The sequence below is a fragment of the Rhinopithecus bieti genome, unplaced genomic scaffold, assembly GCF_001698545.2.
Source record: "Rhinopithecus bieti isolate Rb0 unplaced genomic scaffold, ASM169854v2 scaffold_2917, whole genome shotgun sequence".
NCBI classification, from domain to species: Eukaryota; Metazoa; Chordata; class Mammalia; order Primates; family Cercopithecidae; genus Rhinopithecus; species Rhinopithecus bieti.
The window spans coordinates 1,228,063-1,241,330 of NW_016804148.1; the positions used below are offsets into that span (position 1 = coordinate 1,228,063).

General features: G+C 36.0%; 1 long non-coding RNA gene across 3 annotated transcripts in view; it reads left to right on the forward strand.

The window, feature by feature from the left end:
• The window catches only part of LOC108526187 (uncharacterized), a 62,585-nt gene that overhangs the window by 19,914 nt on the left and 29,403 nt on the right, over nucleotides 1-13,268 (forward strand). Inside the window, exons 2-4 of one of the 3 annotated variants that reach the window (XR_001884456.1) lie at nucleotides 2,199-2,367; nucleotides 6,248-6,334; nucleotides 9,466-9,638. This is a non-coding gene — a long non-coding RNA (uncharacterized LOC108526187). Of the gene's footprint in view, nucleotides 1-2,198; nucleotides 2,368-6,247; nucleotides 6,335-9,460; nucleotides 9,639-13,268 lie in introns of all 3 variants that reach the window. The other 2 variants (XR_001884455.1, XR_001884454.1) reach the window with 2 other exon arrangements.

Here is a 13,268-nt window from a genome sequence, read left to right on the forward strand (position 1 = left end):
TTAGCTTGATTTAATTATTTCATGTTGTAGTCACAAATCATATTACTTTGCAATCCATAAATATATAAAACTATAAATTGTCAATGTGTAATAAAATTTTCTTAAAAAACTTTTTAAACCTGTTTAAAAAAATAAGTGATTAAACTTGTTTAAGCTCTATTTATCCTCTTTCTCCTGATCCACCAGCATCTCAGGAAAAGAGATTTAAAAGCTGTGTATGAAAATAAAGCACAAGAAAGCAAAAGGAAATGCAAAATGAATAAATATAAAAATATATTGATTGAAAACAATTTTAAAAGAGAAAGAAAAATTCTAATTAACAGAATTATATAATAGAGGAGTGACGAGATAAATAAAATAACAAATCCTTTATAAATCTGTTCCTCTACTAAAATAACTTAATATCATTGAAGTTACTACAGTGACCTAAAATTTTAAAAAGTATTTTTTCTGATTCAAATTCAATGTCATATAAAATCCTTGTCTAGGTGCAGTTATGTTTTTTAAATATAACAATAAAAATAACGTTTGTGCACAGAATTTAGTAAGATATATGCCATTCAAAACCAACAACATACTATGATGAGTTATATGATTTCTGTTTCTCTTAAGAAGTCAAGCACTATAGGCTGGGCTCATGCCTGTAACACCAGCACTCTGGGAGGCCAATGCTGCCAGATCACTTGAGTTCGAGACAAGCTTGGTCAACATAGCGGAACTCTTCCTCTACTAAAAATACACAATTTAGCTGTGCATGGTGGCACATGCCTGGAATCCCAGCTTCTTGGGAGGCTCAGGCAGAAGAATTGCTTGAACCCAGGAGGCGTAGGTGACAGTGAGCTGAGATGGCGCCACTGCACTCTAGCCTCGGTGATAGAGCAAAACTCTATTTCAAAGAAAGAAAAAAAGAAGAAGAAGAAAAATAAATAAGGTAAACACTGAAGAGTCTTTTAAGTAGTTTGAAATGGCCAATTCAAAAGTGCTGATAATTTCTAACTTCAGTCTCTGGGAGTCCCTGTTCTGGTTGAGTGTAGCTGTATAAAGGATGCATGTCTATATTTTTTGCCAACTGCTCTTCAAATGATAAGTGATGCCTTTTAATTACATTTTAGAAGGTAATTAATTTAAAATACCCATGCAAATTCTTCATCTTGGAATCCCTCTTCAGACAGCACCCAGATGCCCCAGGCTTTCAGCAGTTTATTCCAGTTTCCAAAATATTCGTAAAGTACCTAAAATAATAGAGATTCTTGAAAATATTCCAAGCAGCTAGAAAATAAAAATAACCATTTGCAGAATGAACAATAAAAGAGCAACACATATGTTTACATTTTTTAAATAAAGTAATACTTTGCATTATAAACACATGCAAATAGAACACAAAAAATAGTACAATTTTTGAGTTGTCTGAATATTTAGCTATTTTACAGCAGCCTCAATACAAGAAGCCGTCATCCTCAGTTAGATGCTTTGATTCCACAGGGCAGTAACTATAATTTTCATTTTGGGCCATAAAATTTTTTTTCTAAAGAAAGCATACTTGTATTTATTTACAATTTAAATAATTACGCCATAATTTTACTTCTTTCTTGTATTTTATTGTACATTTTAATCTGCTGTCATTTTGTTGACATTAATCTGAAAGAATGACAAGATGGCCAAATCTGAATGCATTATATCGATCATGCCTCTCATCAATTCACTGAGCAACTCAGGGCGAGGTCGGTGAGAGCAGCTTGCCTTGGCAGGGACAAGTACATTATCACTGGCATTGCTGTAAGTCCTGACACATAGTAATAATAAGAGCAGATCCACTTTTAGTCTGTTTTATTATTGATGTCGAAGTCTCTACAGGTAGTGACTTCTGTTATTTTTTGCATCTAAGTTTCTCTGATTTTCTGCATCCTCACTGCCCCGCTGTCCGTTAAAACCAAAATATTTAATAATATTAATAATAAAGTTTGCACATGTCAAAAGTAAGCCTTGATTTCACACTGAATCCAAAATTAGAAGAATCTTTTTCTCTAGGGAGAAACATTTTTCCTTGCAGAAGTCCATATGCACAAGATGTCACATCTAAGAAGTAACCAGGAAAAGCTGGATATTCTATACCTCATATGCGAACTTGAAGTATGCTTCTGGAATGGAGACATTTAACACATTTTGTATTTACTAGTGATCAAAATTAATGTTTGCAGGGAGACTTAAAGATGGCTGACCAGAAGCACAGGACACTCCCCTCCTCCACAAAGAAGAAACAAAATGGCCAGTGTAGATAATCACACTTTGACTAGAGCATCTGAGAGAGAATGCTGGAGCTCAGCAGAGAAGTGATAAGAAACACCTAAGGCACTGAAGGAGAAAGAGGTAAGGCAGAGGGCCTGGCCAGGAGCAGCTGGGAGCCCAGAGAGGCTTCCCAGTGAGGGAAAACGATAAGTGAGCGACCCCTGGTGGTCCACATTCCCACTGTGAACTCTTGCACAGGGCCACAGCCGTCTGACCAGCAGAGCTCACTGCTTAGGGACTGATGATTGCCCCACCCTGCCCACCATAGCCTGAGTCCTTGTGCATGACCTGCAGGCCTGAAGACTGACAGGCCCATGTGACCTAGCACTGAGCCCTCCCTGTGTGCCCAAGCATGTCGCCCAGGACCCTGGAAATTGTCCCATTCTTGTTCACCATAGCCTGTGCCCATGAACACCAGATAGGAGGGTAGGAGATACCTAAGGACAGGACTGCCCATTGGGCACTGTTCCCCTAGCACCGAAGACTGCCACGTTGGGGACCTGGGAATTGATCAGTGTTTTTGGACACCACAGTGCATGTCTAAGCACCAGGGAATCTACCAACAGGCCCAGAAAACCTTCTGGCAGTGCTCAGGCATGCTGTCAGGTCTGGGAATCTCTTTGACTTGCCCACCACGACTGGCAACTGTGCACTCCTCTAAGGAGCCTGAGGACAGGCCCATCCAACCTGCTGCCACCACTGCTGCCAGCACCTACCTGCACAATCTCCACCTAGAAGCCTGTCTAGCTGGTTGCAACCACCACCAACACCAGTGCATACTTCCTGGGAACCTGAGAGTTGTCCAGCTACTGACATTGCACATGCCATGCACATTGCTTAGGGGTCTGAAGACTCACCCTCTTGCCCAGGTCACCACTGCTGCTAGCAGCACAAAAGCAAACTAACTGGAGCAAAACCTCACCATGGCCTCCACTAACACCTATAGCTTAAGCCACTGAGGAAATCACAAACACTACTGTCACTGTTTACAGCTGAGAAATATCAAATGGAGACTACACGACTTCACACACCCAGAACCAAAGCTAAGGCACCCTACCCAACCAACGGCATAGATACATCCACAGGAAAAAATCTTCCCCTATGACAGTCAACCCCCAAAACTGGAAGAAGCAATGGTTATACCACATGCACAGATATCAATGTAAGGATGAAAGAAATGTAAAAAAGCAAGGACAGATGACACCTCCAAAGAAACAATAATTCTCCAGCAACAGATTCCAATGAAAAACAAAATTATGAAATGGTGAAAAATGAATTTAAAATAATGATATTAAGGAAGCTCAGTGAGATATAAGAGAACACAGATAATACAAAGAAATCAGAAAAGCAACTCAGGATATGAATAAGAAATTTATCAAAGGAATAGACAGATATCATGAAGAAGAATCAAACAGGTATCCTGGAAAGGAAGAATTTAATGAATCAAATAAAAAGTACAATCAAGAGCTTCAACAATAGACTAAATCATGCAGAAGAAAGAATTTCAGAACTTGAAGACAGGTCTTTGGAAATAGTCCAGTCTAACAAAAAATAAAAATAAAAAAAAAAAAATAAATAAAAAGAATGAAGAAAGCCTATGTATTATACAGGACACCATAAAGTTAGAAAGTATTCCAAATTTGGGTGTTCCAGAAGATGAAGAGAAGACCAATGGCATAGAAAAGAAACTGAAAACTTTTTAAATCTAGCAAGAGATTTAGACATCCAGGTGCAGGAAGCTCAGAGACCCCCAAATAGAAACACCATTGTTTCCCCTGACACATAATTAGTCAAAATGTCAAAATGGGCCGGGTGTGGTGGCTCAAGTCTGTAATCCAAGCACTTTGGGAGGCCAAGGTAGGCAGATTATGAGGTTAGGAGATCGAGACCATCCTGCTTAACACGGTGAAATCCCGTCTCTACTAAAAAAAAAAAAAAATTAGCTGGGCGTGGTGGTGGGCACCTGTTGTCCCAGCTACTTGGGAGGCTCAGGCAGGAGAATGGCGTGAACCCAGGAGGCAGAGTTTGCAGTGAGCCGAGATCGCGCCCCTGCACTACAGCCTGGGCAACTGAGCAAGACTCTGCCTCAAAAAAAAAAAAAAAAAAAAAGTCAAAATTTAAAACAGAGAGAATCCTAAAAGAATGAGAGAAAATGTCTAGTTACATATAAGAAAACCCTTCTGTGAGATAAGACATATTTCACCCCATTAAAAATATTTATGTACTCAGAAAGAACCAACATCACTTAAATATGGTATGATAAAGCTGAAATACATTTCCACATTGACAATGACTGTGTTCTGTACAATGATATTATAGTGACTTCCACTAAATACTTGGTTTTGTCTAGTACAAGTAAATATTTAAAAATCCAAGTGATTAAAAAATTAAATGGCTGGTTTAGTTACACTTAATACTTTTTAAAAGGTATTGCCATTTCTTTCTTTCCATACTTCCACTGAGAATGATTTTTATTCTCTTCCAATAACAAAAAAAGTTCTTATGTAAGGTTTTGAGTTATATTTTAAAATGCCTTCCTGAGATGTCACAACATTTAAGGATCAAAAGCTTAGTGTTTGTGATCAAACTGCACAATTCTGAATTCCACGTCAGCCACTCATTTACTGGGTAAACTTGAAAAATTGTTTCACTTTTTGCTGTCTTCTTTAAAATGATAATAATATAATAATAGTACTATTAATAGGACTGTGTTGAGTATTTAATAAAATGTGTAAAAGGTATGCATAGTGTCTGGTACATATTAGACATTCAATAAAGATTGCCTATTTTCATTGTCTCTCTTTCTCTCTCTCTCTGTCTCTCCATCAAAAGCTTTACCTTTGCTAACCCTTTCCCAGGAACACATGGCTTCTTGTACAGCGTATTTCTGTTCTTTTTTATCCTGTAAATTCAATAGCATTTTGTTGTAATTATCTTAACACATCTTTGTTTAGATTTAACTTTATGTTTATCAATTTATTTGTTTGTTTTTTAATTTAAGATCATACTGCTGGGACTATTAACCTTCTTTCAAGAATGCATCTTTTAAAGTTACATAACAAAGTTGATGAATAAAAATGCTCTGTGATCTGAGTTTAACTGAAGATGTTTACTTCTTTTTGGCTTTCATTCTTGTAAGAAAGTTATGTTCTGTATAAAATTATAGGTTTCAAATTATTATTTTTTCAGCAATTTCAGATGTCATTTTACTCTCTTCAGGAATCCTTTATTGTTGATAAAGAGGCTAACATCAATATTACCTACACATGTCTTCTCTCTGCCAGCTTTCAAGGTCATTTTTTTTTATTTTTGATATTTAAGTCACTGTATAATGTAAACAGGTACAATGTATTTATTTTCTATTGATGCATAACCCATTACCACAAATTTACCAACTTAAAACAATACAAATTTATTAGCTCCCAGTTTCTGTGGGTCAGAAGTCCAGGCACTGCATGACTGGGTTCTCCACTCAAGGTCTAGTTAAAGTGAAATCAAGATGTTACCCAGGCTGAGATCCCATTTGAAGGCTCTGAGAAATAATCTGTTTCCAAATTTACTCAGGTTGTTGACAAAATTCAGTTCCTTGAATTGCAATACTAAGGTATTTATTTCCTTGCTGGTTGTCAGATGGGGGCTGCTTCGGCTAGTAGAGATCCCCCAAGTTCCTTGCCATATGTCTTCCATCGTCAAAGCCAGCATTGGAGAATCTTCTTCTCATCAAATTCGTCTCACTTTTTAAAATTTATTTTGCCAGGAAAAATCCAGTCCCTATTATAAGTTTACCTGATTTGGTTGGATTCACCCAGGATAATGTCCCTCTTTTAAGGTCAACTGAATTGGAACCTTAATAACATCTGCAAATTCCCTTCAGAGCAGCACATACATTAGTCTTTGATTGAATAATTTGTGCCGTACATGGAGTGAGAATCTTCCCTGTGTGATTTCATTTGTTTTGTAGGTCTAGAATATTTTCATCGATTATCTGCTTAAATATGCTCTCATCTTCACTATTGCGTCTTCTCTTCTCCTGGAAACTCAGACAAATGTATGTAACATCAAATCATTGTATGTTTTGTATGGCTCTTAATCTCCTTTTTGTATACCTCAACTCACAGTCTCCTTAAAATGTTGTTGCAGTGATATTAACACTTTCAATTATCTCTGTAAAAGTAAATTGACATAAATAATAAAAAACAATGGAAGAAAATCAGAATTATGGTATAATTGAAGGTCCTTTTTTGAAAGATGCTTCTCATAATTCTAATCATGAAGCCTCCCAATTGTCCCAAGTAGAGGTGGCATGGGGGAGGGATGGTACTGAAAACCTTGTTTTACTGCATAGTGTGCAAGTGTGTATTAGTACAGATAATATACATCTTAGGTTTATATGAAAATAATTTATCTCTAAAAGACATTTTCATTCATATCATATAATGTTTTACTATCATAGAGCAGTGTACCTGAATAGTACATAGCTGTAATAACCTAAAAATGGCCAAATGCACCAGTCTTCTTCAAAAACTAGAAGGCCACAGATCTAAGTACTTAAGTTACATACTGAGTAATTATTTCTGTCTCTCTTCCAGATAGACAATTCTCTTTTAAGCTATATTTACCCATTAATTTAATTTTTATTTTAATATGTACATTTTCATTTCCTTTCCCCAGGTCTATTAAGGTATAACTGAGAAAATAAAATAATATACATTTACAGTGTACAACATGATGTTTGGATATATGCAAGTACACATTGTGAAATAATGAAATTAAGATAATTAACATATCCCTCACCTCATATAATTATTATTTTTGTGGTCAGAACATTTAAGATCTACTATCTCAGCAGTTTTCGAGACTACAATATATTCTCATTAACTATAGTCACCACGCTGTACAACACATCTGCAGAACTTATTTACTTTGTCCAACATTTATATTCTTTGACCAACACCTCCTCATCCCATCCTCTGCCAGCCCCTGGCAACTACCATTTTACTCTCTGTTTCTATGAGTTCAAATTTTTCAAATCCTACATATAAGTGAGATAATGCAGTATTTCTTTTTTTGTGCCTGCTTTATTTCATTTAGCACAATGTCCTCTGGGTTCATCTATGTTGTTGCAAATGACAGTATTTTCTTCTTTTCTGTTTTAAGGCTGAATAGTATTCCATTGTGCGTGTGTAAATATATATGTGTGTGTGTGTGTATATATATATATATATATATATACAGTCATACATCACTTAATGACAGGAATATGTTCAGAGAAAAGTATAGTTAGGAAATTTCATCATCGTACAGAAATCATAAAGTGTACCAACCCAAATCTCTAGCCTACTAAACCCCTAGGCTATGTGGTATATTCTATAGCTCCTAGGCTGCTAACCTGTACAGCATGTCATTGTATCAAATACTATAGCCAATTATAACACAGTGGTAAGTATTAATGTATCCCAACATATAAAAGTAGAAAAAGTACAGTAAAAATAAAGTATAAAAGAAAAATAGTACACTTGTATAGATAACTTACCTTGAATGGAGCTTGGAGGACTGGGAGTTGACTCTGAGTGAGTCCATGAGTGAGTGGTGAGTGAATGTGAAGGTCTGGGACATTACCGTACACCATTATAGACATCATAAGCATTGTACATTTAGGCTACACTAAATTTGTTTTTAAACATTTTCTTTAGTGATAAACTAAACTTAGCTTACTTTGACTTTTACGTTTTAAACGTTTTAATAGTTTTGATTTTTTGACTCTTTAATAATAACACTTAGCTTAAAACAAAATATTTTACAGCTGTGCAATAATATTTTCTTTCTTTATGTCCCTATTTTATATGCTTTTCATTATTTTGAATTTTAAATTTCTCTTTTAAGCTTTTTTTTAGTAAAATCTAAGACACAAATATACACATGAGCCTAGGCCAGTACAGGTCAGGATCATCAGTGTCACTGCCTGCCACCTCCAGGGTTTGTCTCACTGGAAGGTCTTCAGGGACAATAACAGGCATGGAGCTGTCATCTCCTATGCTAACAATGCCTTCTTTTGGAATACCTCTAAGGGACTTGCCTGAGATTGTTTTACCATTAATCGTTTTTTTTTTTTTTTTAAGTAGAAGGAGTATACTCTAAAACAACAACAAAAAAGTTATAGTATATTCAATACACAAATCAGTAACATAGTCATTTGTTACCATTATTAAGTGTTATGTATTGTATGTTATATGCTTTTTATGACTGGTAGGCCTGTAGTAGATTGTTTATATCAGCTTCTCCACAGACACACGAGCAACGTGTTATGTTCTGATGTTAAGACAACTATGAGGTTCCTAGGCCATAGGAATTTTTCAATTTCGTTATGATCTGATGGGGCTACTATCGTATAAGCAGTTCATTGTTAACAGAAACATCATTATGTGGCATGTGACTGTATATAGACACACATATATGTACGCACATACCATATTTTCCTTATCCATTCATCATCCATCAACACACTGAGGTTGGTTACGTAACTCAGCAGTTGTGAATAGTGCTTCGATAAACATACAGTGCAGATATCTCTTTGACATACTGATTTTATTTCCCTTGGATGGATACCCAGAAGTGAGACTGCTAGACCGTATGGTAGTTGTTTTTTATTTTTGAAGAATTCTATACTATTGTCCATCACGGCTGCACCAATTTACATTTCTACCAACAGTGCACACGCCTTCCAGTTTCTTTACATTTGCCAACACTTACCTTTTGCCATTTTGATAGTAACTATTCTATTAATAATAACAGATGTGAGACGATATCTCACTAGGAGGTTGATGGGGAGCTCAACTCAGCACCAGAATTCTAGTTGTCACTGAAGAAACAAGAGCTAAGATTTACTTATCACTAACATCAGCAATCACAGAACACTTGTATCACACAGAGGAAGTGATCCATGATCATCTGCACTATCTTAATGTGGAGGAAAAGTTAAATATTAGATTTGAATTCAGTTGAACATGGACACAAACAATGGTTACCAAGTCCCAGAACAGATTGTGTGAACCCCTTGAGGCGTTCATCCAGTGCTGTTTCGGAAAAATCTCTATTTCAACCTATTCCTATGTGTTAGATATCGAAAAACGATAGACAATCACAAAAAACAAGTTGACTTTTTGTGTTCCTTGAGCCCAGTCATGAAGCGCCCTCGTAACTGGACCTCATGCCAAACAACTTACAAAAAGAGAGAGGGTCCCAGACTGCGCCAAAGCTTCATGACACCTCTCCTCATCTGTAAATGGATGAGTGGCCGACTCTGGAACCCAGGCTGTTGCTTCTCGGTCTGATAGTGAATCCTCCGTAGTCTGGTGAGTGTAAATATCTTTTCCCTTCTCCCCTTCCCATTGTAATTTGCTTATTATATCAATCTACTTATTATATAATTTGCTTATTATACCTGCATTGCCATTTACATGGGATAAAGATTGTTTACCCTTAAAGGTATTGTATGTGTGTCTTTTCTTCTCTCCTCATGCATTTCCCACACAGAACACTTATTCACATAAGATAATCCCCATCCTTACGTCTTTTGCCATATAAAAATTCCGATAGGCCAGTGAAATTAAATTTAGGACCTGGACGAAAAGGAGCAAAAAGACAGTTGAAACGAGAAGGGACATCTTGTTGAAGTTACCTTGAACCAAATAGTAACTGTGAATATAATAATTTGAGTCAGGCCAGAAAATAAATGAATAAATAAAACACTATACTTACGTTTTCTTATTATTTTAATTTTTCTTACCTCTGACAAGAAAGAATGAGCTTGTGCTTTTATGTCAAAGAAACGTGCTCCAGTTACTAAAAGAAAGCAGGTTTTATATTTGTACATAGTTAATTGTTGAATGCACAGTTCATAGTCTCTATTGGAAAATTCGATGCAATAGAAAAATTGATCACTCAATTTGTAATGTGGACAGGCAAAATTTTTTTTTCATAGAAAACTCATATTACCAGGATCCTCTATGTTCCATGTAGCTTGATTTTTTTATAAAGATAAACTAACACTGCTTAAGCACAAATGTGGTATATGTTGTGTTAGAATTATATATAAATCAAGTAGCACAGAGCAAAAACAACATGTAATGCAATAGATTTCTTTATTTGAGATGTAATTTTCCTGATAAAATTGCTATGCTTCATTTCCAGCAATAGATTTAACTCAGGTAACATAAAACCAGAGAATGTCAGAAAGCTGCCGATTCTCCAGAGGAAGGGGCTCATCTTATTAAGCAATGCAACTGTGACAACATGTAGGATATTTCTGAATTAATTTTATTTTTCTGAGAAGGTATTCTATACTTTGGGGAACATGATATGTGCAAAGGTTTCTCAATAGCATTACTGAAAATTGATTTACGACAGACACAATCAAGATCACAGGGCCCTCAAACAGCCTCTTGAAAGTGATTTTTCAAGATGAAATAAAAGTAAGACAATTCAAAAAATTCATCAGAGAACACCCTATGTGTAATGAATGTCTCAGGAGGCTCAGTCAGCTAAAACTCCAATCTATTTTCTTTAGAAAATATTAGAAAATCTCTAAACAACTCAAATCACCTGCATTACTATTTGAAATGAAATAAAGAGGTTTCAAGTTGTTTAACATTATTTAGGCTCCAGGTACTTGTAGTAAACTTCAGTGAGAGGAAAGACTCTCAAAATAGAATGCATAAAATGGTAAAAGTTAAGTAAAACACAAATTTTGTGAAGGAAGGAAGTGTAATTTTTTTTACTTTATTATTGCTCTCTAATTTTTAATTGTTTAAATTGTGCTTTTTGAAGCCTCTGAACCAGGAAGATAAAATCAACATCGTTTGACTAAGTAACGACACCTATATTGTGCTGACTTGCCTTCCTTCATTTTCAGTTAAATCAGGATTTCCTCATATTAGTCTTTTTTTGTATGCTGACCTATATTCTCTACTTGATTTAAAGTAGATAGCTTACATTATGTAACTACTAGATTTAAAGTAGTCACCTTACGTTATGTAGTGGTTGTTAAATTCAATTGAATTTGACCTAAAGTGGCCTCTACATGTAGTGAACTACAACTTAACTTAGTATGTAAACTAACTGCAACATAAGAGTATATTCAAAACCACAGTAAGATGCCATCTCACACAAGTCAGAATGATTATTATTAAAAAGAATAGTAGGTGCTGGCGAGGTTGCAGAGAGAAAGGAATACTTATACACTGTTGGTGGGAGTGTAAATTAGTTCAGCCATGTGGAAGACAGTGTGGTGATTTCTCAAAGACCTAAAGACAGGAAAACCATTCGACCCAGCAATCTCATTACTGGGTATATACCCAAAGGAATATAAATTATTCTACTATAAACACACATGCACGCATATATTCACTGCAGCACTATTCACAGTAGCAAAGACATGGAATCCACCTAAATGCCTATCAGTGGTAGACTGGACAAAGAAAATGTGGCACATATACACCATGGAATACTATGCAGCCATAAAAAAAGAATGAGATCATATCCTTTGCAAGAATGTAGATGGAGCTGGAGGCCACTGTCCTTAGAAAATAAACACAAGAACAGAAAACCAAATACTACATGTTATCACTTGTAAGTAGGAGATAAATGATGAGGACACATATACAAATTTTCTTAAAAGTCTTAAAAATTTAGATTCAAAATGTCAAACTTTAACATTTCTCTTTTTAATACTTATTAGTAGATTATACGAAATTTAGCCTCACTTATATAAATATATGGATTACTAAGGATGACAGGATATTTGTGTGTTATCATTATACATAGAATATTTAAAGAATAGTATGAAAGAATGAAAGTAGTAATTGTATATACTCAACTTTTAACACACTTTACCATACAGCAACTTATAAATGTATTGTTAATTATGAAATAATCTAGTTTTATCAAAACTATCCCTCATCAAATTAAATGTTATAAAATTTCCTTATTTTTTTAAGGAAATTCATTAAATTCCTATGAATTTAATTTACATGAATTATAAGCCATACTAATAATGCAAGCCAAAAGGGAACCTGATGATAAAGTCAAAAATTCTTCTAATATGAGAAATGTTTTAGTCTACTACCAAAACGTGGTCTTACATATATTCTTTTCTTTTCTTTTCTTTTCTTTTCTTTTCTTTTCTTTTCTTTTCTTTTGAGACAGAGTCTTGCTCTGTCACCCAGGTTGGAGTACAGTTGGCACCATCTGGGCTCACTGTAAACTCTGCTTCCTAGGTTCAAGCAATTCTCCTGCCTCAGCCTCCCGAGTAGCTGGGATTACAGGCACATGCCACCATGCCTGGCTAATTTTTTTGTTTTGTTTTTGTTTTTTGTTTTTTTAGTAGAGACAGGGTTTCACCTTGCTGGCCAGGCTGGTCTCGAACTCCTGACCCCAGGTGATCCGCCTGCCTCAACCTACCAAAATGCTGGTATTACAGGCGTGAGTCACTGCACCCAGCCACTTTTATTATTTTCAATGTTGATGGTTAACCCAAGTCAATAGTGTGCCTTAATTTATCAGCCAGTACCCATACAAAAGCACAATCTTTAGCAAAACACATTACTGCTATTAAGTCTTTATCATATTATTTTAAAAGCTAGTTCATTTATTTGTTTAGGCAAGACATTCACATAGTTTAAAAAACTATACAAAGTGCCGGGTGCGGTGGCTCAAGCCTGTAATCCCAGCACTTTGGGAGGCCGAGACGGATGGATCACGAAGTCAGGAGATTGAGACCATCCTGGCTAACACCGTGAAACCCCGTCTCTACTAAAAAAAAATACAAAAACTAGCCGGGCGAGATGGCTGGCGCCTGTAGTCCCAGCTACTCGGGAGGCTGAGGCAGGAGAATGGCGTGAACCCGAGAGGCGGAGCTTGCAGTGAGCTGAGATCTGGCCACTGCCCTCCAGCCTGGGTGACAGAGTGAGACTCCGTCTCAAAAA